Source organism: Bubalus bubalis, chromosome 20 (assembly GCF_019923935.1).
Source record: "Bubalus bubalis isolate 160015118507 breed Murrah chromosome 20, NDDB_SH_1, whole genome shotgun sequence".
Taxonomy (NCBI): Eukaryota; Metazoa; Chordata; class Mammalia; order Artiodactyla; family Bovidae; genus Bubalus; species Bubalus bubalis.
The window spans coordinates 25,618,542-25,634,724 of NC_059176.1; the positions used below are offsets into that span (position 1 = coordinate 25,618,542).

The following is a 16,183-nucleotide window of genomic DNA, read 5'->3' on the forward strand; positions in this document are numbered from 1 at the left end:
GGTCTCCCGGCTGGATAGTTACAAGGCTTACAGGCCTGCCGGGTGCAGCCCAACGTTAGTACAATGAAGTCTAAAGTTATATACACATTATGATGGACTTCTCAGGTGGCTCAGTGGATAAAGAATCCACATGCAATGCAGGCTACGTAAGAGACCTGGGTTTGATCCCTGAGTTGGGAGGATCCCCTGGAGAAGGAAATGGCAACCCACCCCAGTTTTCTTGCCTGGGAAATTCCATGGACAGAGGCGCTTGGTGGGCTACAGTCCATGGTGTCACAAAAATTTGGACAGGGCTGAAGCGACTGAGCATGCATACATGCATATACATTATGACACATCACTTCTCAATATTTAACATACATCACTTAAGAATACAGATATTTGTTTTCAGACTCACAATGTCGTTATACCTATTAAGAAAGCCATCTAAAATCAACTTAATGAAGAAGAAAAAATAAAATCAACTTAATGTTTAAATCCCTCCCCATCTACAGCTTTTTTAAAAAAAAATCAATTACTTTTTTTTAATGGTTGTTACTTATCTTAACTTAGAATAGTTCCTCTCCCTTTTTTTTTTCTCCCATGACATTGACCTTCTGAAGAACTTAGGCTAGTGATTGTATGAATGTCCCACATTCTATTTCTGTTTCCTCATGATGTTCAGTTTTTCCTCTGTCCTGGTAATCCTCTGCCCTGGCTGCACATTGGAACCACCTGTCTTGATTAATTGGCAGTACAAGGAAGGGGGATTAATTGGCCACTCTGTTCTCATTGGAACTATTTAAATCAAATTTAAAGCCTAGAAAAGAGAATACCGATGTCTGTGTTCCACTCTAAACCAATTAAATTGGAATCGCTGGAGTTTAAGCTCAGGTGATCCTGGTTTCAAAATTCTCTAGGTGATTCTGGTAAGTTATCAGCACTAAGAACCGCTGCTCTATCCTGTGGATCCTATATATTGAAGTTAGACTCAGGCTATACATTTTTTGTCTGGAATACTTTGCACATTGCAATCACCTTGGAAGCTTTAAAAAGTACTGATACATGGGGGTCCACCCCAGAGATTCTGATATAGTTGGTCTGGCGGCATGGCCTAGGCTTTGGGAGTTTTGAAATCTGCTCGGATGATTTTAATGCAGCCAGGAAGACCCACTGCTTTAGATTATTTTCTTGTTCAATTTGCATCCTATGAGGAGGCACACAATGTCACACTATTCCATTATTTGTGATGCCAGTTTCAATCACTGGATTAAGGTGGTCACACCAGACCTCTGCATCACCTCTTCATCGCAAATGTACTAGTGCTCCTGTTCCCAGAGGTAAGTGGTCTCTGAGATGATACCTTGGTGCTGCTAACAAGTTTTAATCCAATGGTTTTAGCTTCCACTGGTGATTGTTACCTCTATCAAATATTATGTGGAGGGTGAGTATAAATGGTGATCTAATCTTGTCTTTCCTTCTGTAACAGAGTATGGCTGAGTGCAGCCCTAAGCCTGCAGCCCTTGCTGCAGTGCCACTATGCCGCATCCAACTCTGGTTACCCTTGGACCTGTGGGGGCCCTGCTCAGTGATTGGTCGACGCTGCAATGGGCCCCACCCACAAGCAACCAACTGTCAAAGAGAGACCTTTTAGTGGTCCTGCTCAGTCATTGGTCAGCACAGCAGTGAGCCCCGCCCACAAGCAACCAGCTGTCAAGGAGGGACTGTTAGTTGAGAGGATTCAGCCAACCGAATCAGGCAGTGGAGTGGTGGTCGTCAGGCAGAGAGTGAGGTAAGAGGTGGGTCCGTCTCTCCAGCTTACCTGGCAGGTGTGCTGTGTGGGCCACAGGGAGTAGGCTGGGGGCTGTGTCCTGCAGGGCTCCAGAGCCCTTGCTAGGGCCACCCACTGGCCTTGGCCCAGGCCTTGAGGCGGTGGTGAACCTTAGTCTATGGGCCCTGGCTCCCACCATTTGGGGAGCCTGAGGAACCTGAGGGTTGGTTGTGTCCTGGGCGCTTTGCTCCCTCAGTGATGACGTTGTACAGGGTCTGGGGACCTGGCCCTGAAGGAGCTGCCAACTGAGATCTACCTCCTCAGCCAGGACCCAGACCTCAAAAGGACAAAGCTGTGCTTGGGGACCTTGGCCTTCTTGTCAGACAGGCAATAACGTTTGTTTGGTAGAGATTTACAGGAACATCATTCCCTGACCCTGACCTGACCTCCAGAACAAAGGCTCTGATACCAAGAAGTTTGCAACAGCTAACCACACCCCTCTGTCACCTTTCCTAGAAAAGAGCTTTGCTGAAAAATTTTGGGCCACCACCCATCTCCTTGCAGGGCCCTACAATATACCTTTCTCTGTTCCAAACTCTGAAGTTTTGGTATGTTTGGCCTCACTGTGTGACGAACACAGGGACTTGAGTTTTGGTATCACGTCCACATTTATTTGACTTTCTTTTGTAAAGAAGATCTGTCCTCTTTATCTCTCACCACCCCCTGGACACATGTATTTTTATTTACTAACCAGCTACAATCATTATCCTTTTTAAAATTCAAATTATACTAAATTTGGCCTGTGGGAGCCCCTTCAAGCTGGCTTTTTTTAAAAGTAAAAAAATTTTAATTCAATTACATAGAGAAATCTACAAAAGATTGAGTCGACAGTTCAAAAATTTCCCAGAGCAAACACCTGTGTAACCAGTTCCCAGATCAAGTAACAGAACAATGAAATTACCTCAGGAGCCTCCATCACACCCTCTTCCTATCTTTCCCCACAAGAGTAACCACTAAGAGTCTTACTTTTAAACTTGTTGATCAGTTTGCCTGTTTGGGCACTTTGTATAAATAGGATCATAGAACATGTCGTGTTTTTATGTGTCTGGATTCTTTGTTCATTATCATGTTTATGAGATTCGTCTGTGATGTGTGTAGTTCTTTTTCATCCTTCTTGCAATTTATTTATCCATTCTAATGTTGGTGGGCATTTAGGCTGATTCCAGGTTCTGTTAAAACAGTACTGCTATTGACATTCTGATACTTGTCTTTGGGTGAACATATTGTTGAGTTTTGTTTGCTTTTTTTTTGTTTTTGGAGGCGGGGAACATATACCTAACAGTGGAATTGCTTGTTCATAGAGTATGCTCAACTTGATTCAATACTGCCGGACAGTGTTTTCTTTGGTTATAACCCCATTGGTCTTGGTATACTTTTACTTTCTGGCAGAAGATGTCCTGGGCTCATTTTGTATGTTTTCTGACCAAGCCCTGGAATCGGCCATCTCTCTGAGGAGCCCTCATGCTTTTGAATAAGGAATAGTATTTAAAAACCAAGGTCTGCATGCTAGTGGTGCTCACTGATACCAGGAAGTCATTGCTCTTAGTTCCCTTTAGTGGGCAAAGGTAGAAAATTCACTAAAGAAAATAATCATGCGTTTGAATTGACAATGCCAATTCAACATTGCAGGATTTTTTTTCCCGTTAACTCTGTTTGTATTTTATATGTGCGTCTCTTTTATGCTAAAAATCTTGGTTTCTAATAACATCAATAAGTTTTGTTTATTTGCTTTGCTCTACACTTAAAACAGTTGCAAAACTGCAATACTAACATTACTATATTGTCAGTATAACTGACAATAATATTATGAATTGAAGTGATGTATGTGTGAAGCTTTAGATTTCTTTGAAGTAATTTTTTTGTCTCTTGAGCAATTTATATGATACTAAATTGAATTGCCTAAACCTAAAGAGGATGAAGGAGAAGGCAATGGCACCCCACTCCAGTACTCTTGCCTGGAAAATCCCATGGACAGAGGAGCCTGGTAGGCTGCAGTCCATGGGGTCGCTAAGAATCAGACACGACTGAGCGACTTCACTTTCACTTTTTACTTGCATGCATTGGAGAAGGAAATGGCAACCCACTCCAGTGTTCTTGCCTGGAGAATCCCAGGGACGGGGGAGCCTGGTGGGCTGCCGTCTATGGGGTCGCACAGAGTCGGACACGACTGAAGCGACTTAGCAGCAGCAGTAGCAAAGAGGATGGAGAATTTACCCAGTGGCTTAAGAAGATGCGTGTTGGGCTGAGAATAATATTGAATGTGGGGCTTGGCCCTTCTAGACAATTATTGCTGTGGAGCTCCCACTCTTTGCCCCTCCCCCTCCTTTTTCTAAATTGCTTTTTGAAGGATTTCAGGGTTTCCACTGGGGAGGGGTGCACCTGTGGGGATGCACTCCTTTCTCTCACTTAGAGGTTCTGTGGCCACCAGCCTCCCCCACCCAGGTTGTGATGGTTCATTTTGTGTCAGCTGGGCTGTGCTCTGGTGCTCAGTTGTTTGGTCATGTACCAGTCTAGATGCTGCTATGAAGGCATTTAAAACATATTTATTTGGCTGTGCCAGGTGGGTCTTTGTTCTGCCACGTGGAATCTTTTATTTGCAGCATGAGAAGTCTTAGTTGCAGCATGTGGGATCTAGTTCGCTAACCAGGGATCAAACCTGGGCTCTGTGCATTGGAAGCATGGAGTCTTAGCCACTGGACCATTAGGAAAGTCCCTATGAAGGCATTTTTGAAAGCTCTGATTAATATTTAAATTGGCAGATTTTGAGTAAAGTAGATGACTCTTCATCATGTGGTGGGTGTCATCTGATCAACTGAAAGCCTTAAGAGAAAAGACTCAGGTCCCTTGAAGAGGACTTCCATCTTACTTACAATTCCATCAACTTCTTGCTGGAATTGCCAGCTTGTCCCCTATTTGAATTTGCCAGTCCCTATAATCATGTGAGGACTTCTCTGGTGGCTCAGTGGTAAAGAATCTGCCTGTCAATTCAGGAGATGAGGGTTCGATGCCTGGGTCGGGATGATTCCTCGGAGAAGGAAATGGCAACCCACTTTGGTATTCTTGCCTGGGAAATCTCATGGACAGAGGAGCCTGGAAGGCTACATTCCCTGTGGTTGCGAAGAGTTGACTATGATTTAGTGACTAAAGAAAAACAACCACATAATCATGTGAACTAATTTCTAAAATGCCCTCCCCACCCCTGCCCGGAGCCATCCTGTCTTTTCTTCCCTACCCCCATCCTCTACACACACAGAGACAGACACACCCTCACCCACCCACCCACCCACCCACGCTATGGATTTTGTTTCTATGGAGAACACTTATAGAATGCTGGTTATCTCAAGCCTCAGACAAAATGGTCCAGAGTCTCTGCTGTGTGGCCCAGGAATAGCGGAGCAGGGTGAAAAGCAGATTGTTATCATCCAGGCAGAAGAGGTGTGTAGTAGGTTGATAAGGGGCCCTGCGGAGGGAATGGGTGCAGGAAATAGGTAAGAACCTCCCTCCTCTCCCACTTAGAACTTGACTACTGTGGCTGCCTGCACCTGGAAGAAGTGATCTTTGTTTGACTTGGAGCCAGAGCCTCCTCCTGGTCCAGGAGCACCCTAACACTCTGTTTCGGTGAGAGAGGAAGAGGCCCTCCATGACCCTCGAGTGCCTCTGGGGTCAATTGACCTAGGTAGGGTTCTTGTCAGTGGCTCTCGGGTAAGTCGGGCTGTGTGCACAGCAGGCTTTGAGCAGGGCTTCTCCTCAGCGGGAAAAGGCCCAGCTGCTTGTTGTTAAGAGGCACTGCAGGATTTCCTCTTTTAGCTTATCCCTCCCCAGGAGGAGGAGACTTTCGGTGAAATAGAGGAAACCACAGAATATTCAGGAACATAATAACGCGTTGAAGTTATGCCATGAGACAGTCCGTGTAAACAACAGAAGAGCTGATTTTCCAAGGTCGCTCTATTCTGAGGGGAAAGGGCTACTCCAGTGAAGCCTAGTAAGATCCCACCATACTCTCCCCCCAGGAGAATGGGACAGACAAGTAGGAGAAGACCAAGGGTCTAGAGGAGGAAGAGAAGAGAGGTGGAGAGGGAGGAGACCCCAGGATAACGGGATATGTCCTTTTAGATCACGGTTTTCAAGCATTTTACTCTACATTTGTGACACTTTTGATATAGTTCATTTCAGACCTCCTGAGGATGGTTGCTTTTCACCAATCAGATAACTAAGGGGACCTCTAGATAATATCACAATTGAACTCTCCCAGGAGTGTCAGGATGCTGATCATTCAGTCTCTGGAGTAAAGCATCTCTGTGTGCCTTAGATGCACCTATCAATATTTTAATGAAGGTGGAGAAGTCAGACCAATGTCCTCACTCATATTTGCTTGGTGGAAGACACACCAGTTGGGAATCTTCTTACTGTGAATGACCGCAGGTACCAAACAAACTAGCTTAAAATAAACAAAGCAAAAGAATCATTGGCTTTTGTCACTGAGAAGGCCACAGGTAAAGCTGCTTCAGGTGAGACCTGAGTCAGGACTCAGGTGATGCTTGCAGGGTGCCGCTCTGGTTCTGCTCTGTGCTGGCCCCTCCTAAGTCTCTGTGTAACTGTCCCTGGAATCTTCAACTTCCCATCTTTCTGACTCAATCTTGGGGAGGATAAGGGAAAGCTTCTCTTTCCCATGAGCCTAGCAAATAATTTCCTCTACTGAGGAAATTACTGTGGCCTGGAGAATGTGCCAGGCTAATTGCCTTGAAGTGGGACACACACGCACTGTAGGGCTGGGCAGTGGAGTGGACTTCTGGGCAGCTGGGGACCCAGAGTGCGTGGGCTCTCTGGGGGAAAACTGGGAATTGAGACCAAAGCTGAGGAAATGCACGCTGGGAGGACCAAACAGACAAACCAGCAAACGTGTGCACTGACTGACTTAGATGGCTATGGGGAAGGTAAGTTTTTTCTCAGAAATAAAACATTGAACATGCTCAAGGGCGAGATCCTAAGACTCTGTACCTTGTTGTCCAGGAGAGAGAATTTGGACCTGAAAAAATGCAAAAGCAGGTGTTATTGGTTACTTTAACCATAAAAAGAATTTCTCTTGTGGAGCATCTGTTTGTTTATTCAACTCCTATGAATGCTCAAACTACTGCACAATTGCACTCATCTCACATACTAAAAATTAATGCTCAAAATTCTCCAAGCCAGGCTTCAGCAATACGTGAACCGTGAACTTCGAGGTGTTCAAGCTGGTTTTAGAAAAGGCAGAGGAACCAGAGATCAGATTGCCAACATCTGCTGGATCATGGAACAAGGAAGAGAGTTCCAGAAAAACATCTACTTCTGCTTTATTGACTATGCCAAAGCCTTTGACTGTGTGGATCACAATAAACTGTGGAAAATTCTGAGAGAGATGGGAATACCAGACCACCTGATCTGCCTCTTGAGAAACCTATATGCAAGTCAGGAAGCAACAGTTAGAACTGGACTTGGAACAACAGACTGGTTCCAAATAGGAAAAGGAGTATGTCAAGGCTGTATATTGTCACCCTGCTTATTTAACTTCTATGCAGAGTACATCATGAGAAACGCTGGGCTGGAGGAAGCACAAGCTGGAATCAAGATTGCCAGGAGAAATATCAATAACCTCAGATGTGCAGATGACACCACCCTTAAGGTAGAAAGTGAAGAGGAACTAAAGAGCTTCTTGATGAAAGTGAAAGAGGAGAGTGAAAAGGTTGGCTTAAAGTTCAACATTCAGAAAACTAAGATCATGGCATCTGGTCCCATCACTTCATGGGAAATAGATGGGGAAACAGTGGAAACACTGTCAGACTTTATTTTTTTGGGCTCCAAAATCACTGCAGATGGTGACTGCAGCCATGAAATTAAAAGATGCTTACTCGTTGGAAGGAAAGTTATGACCAACCTAGACAGCATATTAAAAAGCAGAGACATTCCTTTGCCAACAAAGGTCCGTCTAGTCAAGGCTATGGTTTTTCCAGTGGTCATGTATGGATGTGAGAGTTGGACTGTGAAGAAAGCTGAGTGCCGAATTGATGCTTTTGAACTGTGGTGTTGGAGAAGACTCTTGAGAGTCCCTTGGACTGCAACGAGATCCAATCAGTCCATCCTAAAGGAGATCAGTCCTGGGTGTTCATTGGAAGGACTGATGCTGAAGCTGAAACTCCAATACTTTGGCCACCTCATTTGACTCATTGGAAAAGACCCTGATGCTGTGAGGGATTGGGGGCAGGAGGAGAAGGGGACGACAGAGGATGAGATGGCTGGATGGCATCACCGACTCAATGGACATGAGTTTGAGTGAACTCTGGGAGTTGGTGATGGACAGGGAGGCCTGGTGTGCTGTGATTTATGGAGTTGCAGAGTCGGACATGACTGAGCGACTGAACTGAACTGACCTGAACTGATGTATTGATTGCTCGCTAGTACCAGGCATTGGACGGGATAGTGGAGACAGAGGGGTGAACTGTACCACCACGAGACCCAACATAGTGTTAACTTCAACATAGGCTGATCATCAGAAGCTGATGGGATTATTATTATTATTATTTTTTTAAATTTTATTTTATATTTAAACTTTACATAACTGTATTAGTTTTGCCAAATATCAAAATGAATCCGCCACAGGTATACATGTGTTCCCCATCCTGAACCCTCCTCCCTCCTCCCTCCCCATTCCATCCCTCTGGGTCGTCCCAGTGCACCAGCCCCAAGTCCTACTCCTCCGCCATCTTGGCTCCTCCCCTCTGATGGGATTATTTTTAATTAAGTTTTAAAAAGTGAGTTATATATGTAATAAAGTACACAAGCCTTAAGTATACAGCTCCAATCCATTGAATCACAACTTCTGTGATGGTTTTCCATGTTTTAGCTATAAAACAGCAGGATAAGATTCTCCCCAGCTGGGATTCAGTAACCCCATCTACTTGAAAACATAAAATCAGCTATCCAGACTTAGCAAAGAGCTTCAGGAACAGATTCCTTGCCACCAGAATTATTCCTATTCTGCCCTGACTGTTGGTCATCCATCCTTGCCAAATGATTCAAAATAATTCTGCTGGATGTACTTGCCTCAGGGCAGGTTGTGATAGGACTTACCTCCTGGAGGGCAAATTCGTATCTTCTGTGCCAGAGGTAGCTTCCACGATCACAGTGGTCATTACCAGAGCACCTGAATTACCTCACCAAATCCTCAGCCTTCCCAGGAGAATGCTTCAGGTAGCTGCATGCAGCAATCCCAGTTGGCATGTCAGATGAAAGGATTTTTTGCTATTTTGGGTCTTCCTAAGCTGTCAACAGAGAAAAAATTTAATAGCCTTCAAATCTCAGAAATCAATAAAGTGGTTAATGTTGCTTTCCTTGTGTCTGTGATCCCGCTACATTGACAGGATTTTCTTTTTCTTGGAAGCAGTTATTAAAGCAGGAGGTGAGATGGGCCTCGATGGGAGGCTGCCCTCGAGAACAGTCAGTGCTGGTTTTCAGTGGAATATTATTATCTGCTGATAGGAGGGGAAATGCTCCAGAAAAGAAGTTTACATTGTTTTAACTCTCAAAAAGTTGCTTGTAGGAATAACAAGACCTTTGTTTAACTCTAATCTTAGTCTGCCTTTAGAAGGAAGTTTAGAGGATAAAGAATCATTGTCAACTCAGTCTAAAGTATCAACTAAGATTCCACAAGCCCCATGACCTGGTCAAAAAAATCCAAAAAGAAACAAGCAAACACCCCCATGGCCTCCCCCCGCCCCCACCAACCCCTGCCAAAAAAAAAGCCCTTCAATGATGTGGATAAGGAAAGGAAAATTGATTTTTAAATAATAAAAAATACCAACCCTCTTATTAAAGTTATACACAAAATTCACTCCACAATTTCTATTTTTTAAGATAATTAGATTTTGTTGAAAAATGAGTTGGTATCATGATTCCCCTACTTTTTTCCTAAAAAATATTTATTTGGTTGTGCCAGGTCTTAGTTGCAGCAAGTAGGATCTTAGTTCCAGACCGAATAGAGGTCAAACCCATGCCTCCTGCACTGGAAGCACAGAGTGTTAACCGCTGGACCACCAGGGAGGTCCCATGATTTTCCTACTTTTGTTCATGCAGCTTATGCCTAGAGAATGGGGCTTTGGAAACTGATCTTTTTCAATATAGATTTTTCTCTCTGAATTAACCAGTAGAGTCCTGGTTGGTTTCCCTCCAGTAGGTTTTCTGAAGCAGCTGGATTTCTCAGGTGGCGGTACCATGGACTGCTTCAGCCTGAAGCAGCTGTTTTCCCCAAGCACCCATTTCTTGGTTCTCTGTATTGCTTTCTTTTTTTGTATTGCTTTCTTGATAGTGCTCATCACACTCTGAATTTTGTTTGTCTGTCAGGCCCCTAGAATGAATGCCAGTGCCAGTCTCTCAGTCGTGTCCAACTCTTTGTGACCCTATGGACTGTAACCTGCCAGGCTCCCCTGTCCATGGAATTCTCCAGGCAAGAATACTGGAGTGGGTAGCCATTTCCTTCTCCAGAGGGTCTTCCCAACCCAGGGATCAAACCCTGGTCTTCTGCGTTGCAGGCAAATTCTTTACCATCTGAGCTATAGGGAAGTCCCTTAGAATGAATGAGCATGTGTTTAAAGCCCTTTGATAGTTTCAGTTGCCTTTAGTATTAAATCCTGTCTCCTCCTCACGCAGCATATCTGAATTCTGTTTCTCTAATCTCTCATCTAGTGCTTGTTCCAGCCCCTTGGAACTACATTTCCATTGCCATTGATCTGTGTCCTTTCCCCTGGTTCTCTTTTACAGATCCTTCCTCATATCCAGAATATTTCTTTCCCCAGTTGATTCCTCTTCTCCCATGACCCACTGGCTTGAATAAGAACATACTGTGCCCCTTTTGAACTTCCTTTATCACCAGGTTATCTTGCTATAATTGCCAATTTATTTGTCCAGATTCCTCCACTAGATGTGAAGTTGGGGGCAGAGGTCTGTCCACTCTCTGATGTCTCTTTAGAGCCTGGCATATATATTTGTTGAACCACTGAATGAATGAATGAAAGAAATACCCACAAATAGCTTAACAGTGGTTTCACTTTTGTTAACTGGATATAACATGATAAATTATGTTTTCTTTATCACAATTATGTATCAGAAAGCAGGATAAGGAAAAGGCCAGAAATCTTGGGCCAACTAGATCTGCAGTAACTTATGGATGATATGGGAGCCTGGGTTGGTGATCAGGACACTTGCATTTCTTTTAAAAAAATAATTTTATTTTTTGGCTGTGTTGGGTCTCCGTTGCTTTGTGCAGGCTTTCTCTAGCAGGGACTATTCTTTATTGTGGTGTGAGGGCTTCTTGCGGAGATGGCTTCTCTTGTTGCAGAGCACAGGCTCCAGACATGTAGTCTTCAGTAGTTGCAGCAGGCAGGCTCAGTAGCTCTGGCACATGGGCTTAGTTGCTCTGTGGGATGTGGATTCTTCCCAGACCAGGGATCAAACCCGTGTGCCCTGGATATGGGGATAAGAATTGGCAGGCAGATTCTTATCCACTGCTCCACCAGGGAAGTCCAAGACACTTGCATTGTTGTCCTCATTCTGCCACATTTCAGGATTTCTAAAGCATTGAAGAGCAGATTCCAAAATACTCTGAGGGTTAGGAAAAACAATGCAACCAATTCCTTTTGGGTTTAAAGGTTTTGTGATTCTACACATCTTGATTTATTAATACCATCAATTAGATCTAATTAATCTGAGCTGAGATAAGGTGTAGCAGGCTGATCCTTAATGGGAAGATTTATGGGCTTCTTATTCTAGCGCATCTGAGGAAGGGAAGGGAATGTTCATCCAGGAACCAGCTGCATGCTGAGGATGTCTTGGCTCCTGTTACCAGAAGACTGTACAGCCAAGGCTCAGCAGGCCGGATTGGAACAATAGCCAAGAAAATATTTGAGGGGACCCAGGGGCCTTTCAATGAGAGTGTCATCAGGACATGCTTCCCAGATGGGCTGTTATAAATGATTCATTTGGAAACTAATTGACAGGATGAGTGGGAAGTTTAGTTGGTAGAAGGTTCTTATTCTTAGTGAGAGAACATTAAGGGTCTTAAATCATTTGTTATTAAGAGTCTCAACCCCCCTCCCCCACAGCTCTTACATGCCTGAAGGCCACAAAGGGCATTAGAGGCTCCCCCACCCCCACTGCCAATGCTTACTGTGCTTCAGAAACTCTATGGAGCTTTGAACTGGGAGGAATCGTGAGTTCTCACATGGGATGGCCCTGGAGGCCCTCACACTTTTAGCATTGGGTCTACTTTGGGCTGTGTCTCTTGTTGGGAGCCCCCAGTAGAGTACAGCTACCTTTGTTTTGAAGACTAGATTTGAATAATGTACAGCTTCCCCTTGGTGTCTATAATGAGAGAAGGTTGTTGAGAAAAACTGCCAGAAGAATCTTTCTGGACTATTGGTCAGATTGACACAGGAGGGCTTCTTAGGAGTCCATTCACTCTAAGAAATTGAATAGACAGATCCAAGAACTTCTGGGAATCATCTAAAATTAAATCAGTGGAAAGATTAAGGTGGCAAGACTTCTTTAGTTTGGCCTTCTTACTTTCTGGTCGAGATATGGATTAATAGAGTCTTGATTAATATAAAAAATTAGGAATATTGGAGATTATGGATTTTAGTTCAAAGATTTTTTCCCCCTATACTGGGACTGAATTACCTCAGATTAAAAAAAAAAAAAAAAAGCCAAATTCCCGGAGGTCACCTGAACTGGGTTAATTGCTTGTGGGGTTAATTTTAACTTCTAGAGCCTTTGAATTGCTAGAGGCAGTAGTTTTAAATGTGGGGGTCATCAGCTTTCCTTAGAGAACTGCCTTTTAGTTGAAGGTGACTTTTTTTGGGCTAGACTAAGGGAATTTTGGTTGACGGGGGAGGGAAAGAGAAATGTGAGGGGGTGGTTAGTACCTTTTCACTGGGAGAGCCTCTGGAGTTGGGTTTGCTAGTTCCCACATGAGATTTGTGTGAGGTTGATCTACAAAAAAGAGGAAAACTGCAGTTATCTAGGTTATATGCAGGTCACTCCCCAGCCATTTTAAAACCCCAATATAAGTAAAGTTTTCCAGGCATCTATTATAAGGACAAACTGTGGTCCTGGCAGACTGAAGCCTGTTCCCATATGGTAGAATTTGAAGGGAGACCTTGTTCTGTGGTGATAGGAAGTTTTCTTGTACAAGTGGGATCATCCACTGAATTCAAATCTGGGCTCCTAGCAGGTCAGAGCCCTCATTCTGGGTCTAATATTGTTGGCCAATGTAACAATTGAGAAATGGAATACTTATTGCTACATCAGTAAACAAAGGATGTTACAGTCTTAGTGATTACAGCCACCACAGATGGTGAGCTGGCAAGCCCTGAGGGAACTCAGGAAGGAAAGAATACCTGCTATCTAGCAGCCATCAGACTCCAGCCACTCCCTGAGGTGAGCCCTGAGGAAGGTCAGGATGTGAAATCAAAGTGGTTCGGTAGTGTCTGACTCTTTGCGGTCCCATGGACTATACAGTCCATGGAATTCTCCAGGCCAGAATCCTGGAGTGGGTAACCTTTCTCTTCTCCAGGGGATCTTCCCAACCCAGGGATGGAACCCAGGTCTCCTGCATTGTAGGTGGATTCTTTACCAACTGAGCTATCAGGGAAAGCCCTGAGGAAGCTCAGGATGTGAAAATACAGGATATTGGGCCCAGATAGCTGAGGTGCATATCAAAGGAGTGATTTCAGTAAGCCCAGATTCTTGCCTCTTCCCATTCATAGAAAAGCAGTAAATTCCTTAACTTGGGATTCCTGGGTTTTCTTTAATTAATAATTGTTTGAGGTTCAGACTACCTGTCCTCTGTTGCAAAACTTCTATGTAACCTGGCTCCTCTCCTCACCTCCTTGGAGCAGTTCTCTCAGGGTTACTTGAGATGCTATCTCCTGGGCATGAAGTCCTAAAAAAGTCCTACCGAATAAAATATAACTCACAGTTTTCAGGTTGTGAATATTTTTTAAGTCCACACAATGACCTAGAATTCTTGGGTCCTTCAACTCACACACCATCGTCCACTGCTCAGGTGTCAACAGTTATTAAATTTCAGGATTCTCAAAGTTGGGATGCTCTGAGGAGTGGTTGGGGTCCAGGAATCTGTAACTTAAAGCAAGTCTTTCAGTAGCCTTTAAAGTAAGAGTTTGAGTGGACAGGAAGAAAACCCCACTTTCAGGCTCCATAGCCTCATAGACAAGAGGAGCCTTTTGAAGCAAATCTCTTATGATACTTTTATCTGTGTGAAATCTCCATTTAAAACCCCTTTAGTCATGGATGTGAAGCAAAGCTGGAAAGGGTGAAGCTTTTCAGAACCTGAAAAACAAGTTGTGTTAAAGCGAGTGAAGCCCTGCCCTCTCCCTAACTTGACCCTCAATCTGTGAGTACTCAGTTTCTTTTTCCTGCCACCTCCCGTTTCCAGCCATTTGGCTTGGCAGTATCATTTGTTGTGGTGGTGCAGTTGGGTCAAGTGAGACTAAGAAGGGGCAGGTTCTGAAGCTCTGTGTTTGCACACTCTGAGATTTTGGGTGCCTTTGGCTGAGGACCGAGTTGGCCCTGGGGGACAAACTGTGTGGAGCCACCTGCTGCTCTCTGCTGCCCCCTTGGTGGAATATTCTCACAAGTCTCTCCAGGCCATCTGTTTGAGGACAGGATGAGTTGTGTGGTAGTTTGTTACACCCCAATTGCACTCATTTCACACGTTAGCAGGAGAAGGCAATGGCAACCCACTCCAGTACTCTTGCCTGGAAAATCCCATGGATGGAGGAGCCTGGTAGGCTGCAGTCCATGGGGTCATGAAGAGTCGGACACGACTGAGTGACTTGACTTTCATGCATTGGAGAAGGAAATGGCAACCCACTCCAGTGTTCTTGCCTGGAGAATCCCAGGGACAGGGGAGCCTGGTGGGCTGCCCTCTATAGGGTTGCACACAGTCGGACATGACTGAAGTGACTTAGCAGCAGCAGCACACGTTAGCAAAGTAATTCTCAGAATTCTCCAAGCCAGGCTTCAACAGTATGTGAACCTAGAACTTCCAGATGTTCAAGCTGGATTTAGAAAAGGCAGAGGAACCAGAGATCAAATTGCCAACATCAGTTGGATCATACAACAAGCAAGATAATTCCAGAAAAACATCTGCTTCATTGACTATGCTAAAGCCTTTGACTGTGTGGATCACAACAGTGGAAAATTCTTCAAGAGATGGGAATACCAGAATACCTTACCTGCCTCCTGAGAAGCCTGTATGCAGGTCAAGAATTAACAGTTAGAACCAGACATGGAACAAGGGACTGGTTCCAAAATGGGAAAGGAGTACATCAAGGGTGTATATTGTCACCCTGCTTATATAACTTACATGCAGAGTACATCATGCAATGCCAGACTGGATGAAACACAAGCTGGAATCAAGATTGTAGGGAGAAATAAGCAGATGACACCACCCTTATGGCAGAAAGTGAAGAGGAACTAAAGAGCCTCTTGATGAAAGTGAAAGAGGAGAGTGAAAAGGCTGGCTTAAAATCCAACATTCAAAAAATGAAGATCATGGCATCTGGTCCCATCCCTTCATGGCAAAGCGAAGCCACGAATTGATACTTTTGAACTGTGGTGTTGGAGAAGACTCTTGAGAGTCCCTTGGACTTAAAGAAGATCCAACTAGTCCATCCTAAAGGAAATCAGTCCTGAATATTCATTGGAAGGACTGATGCTGAAGCTGAAACTCCAATACTTTTGTTGCAGGAAGGTGGACCCCTTCCAGGGCCCGAAACTGGGCTCTTGTCTAACACTCGGAAATGAACTGTCCGAGGAGACACATGTGCTGACAATGAAAGAGATTTTGTTGGGAAAGGTCACGCGCGGGGAGAGCAGTAGGGTAAGGGAACCCAGGAGAACTGCTCTGTGCATGGCTTGCAGTCTTGGGTTTTATTGTGATGGGATTAGTTTCTGGGTGGTCTTTGGCCAATCATTCTAATTCAGAGTCTTTCCTGGTGGCGCATGCATCGCTCAGCCAAGATGGATGCTAGCGAGAGGGATTCTGGGAAGTGGACAGACACGTGGTGTCTCCTTTCCACCTTTCCCGAGCTGTTCCGGTTGGTGGTGGCTTATTAGTTCCATATTCCTTATCAGGATCTCTTGTCATAAAACAACTCATGCAAATGGTTACTATGGTGCCTGCCCAGGGTGGGCGGTTTCAATCCGTGTGCTTCCCCTAACACTTTGGCCACCTGATACGAAAAACTGACTCACCAGAAAAGACCCTGATGCTGGGAAAGATTGAAGGCAGGAGGAGAAGGGGATGACAGAGGATAAGATGGT

At 44.5% G+C, this 16,183-nt stretch overlaps 1 long non-coding RNA gene across 1 annotated transcript in view; it reads left to right on the top strand.

The window, feature by feature from the left end:
* The first annotated feature begins 227 nt into the window (after positions 1 to 227).
* Positions 228 to 16,183, top strand: part of LOC123330865 — a 41,085-nt gene continuing 25,129 nt past the window's right edge. Inside the window, exons 1-2 of the long non-coding RNA XR_006547108.2 lie at positions 228 to 1,319; positions 1,469 to 1,771. This is a non-coding gene — a long non-coding RNA (uncharacterized LOC123330865). The remainder of the gene's footprint in view (positions 1,320 to 1,468; positions 1,772 to 16,183) is intronic.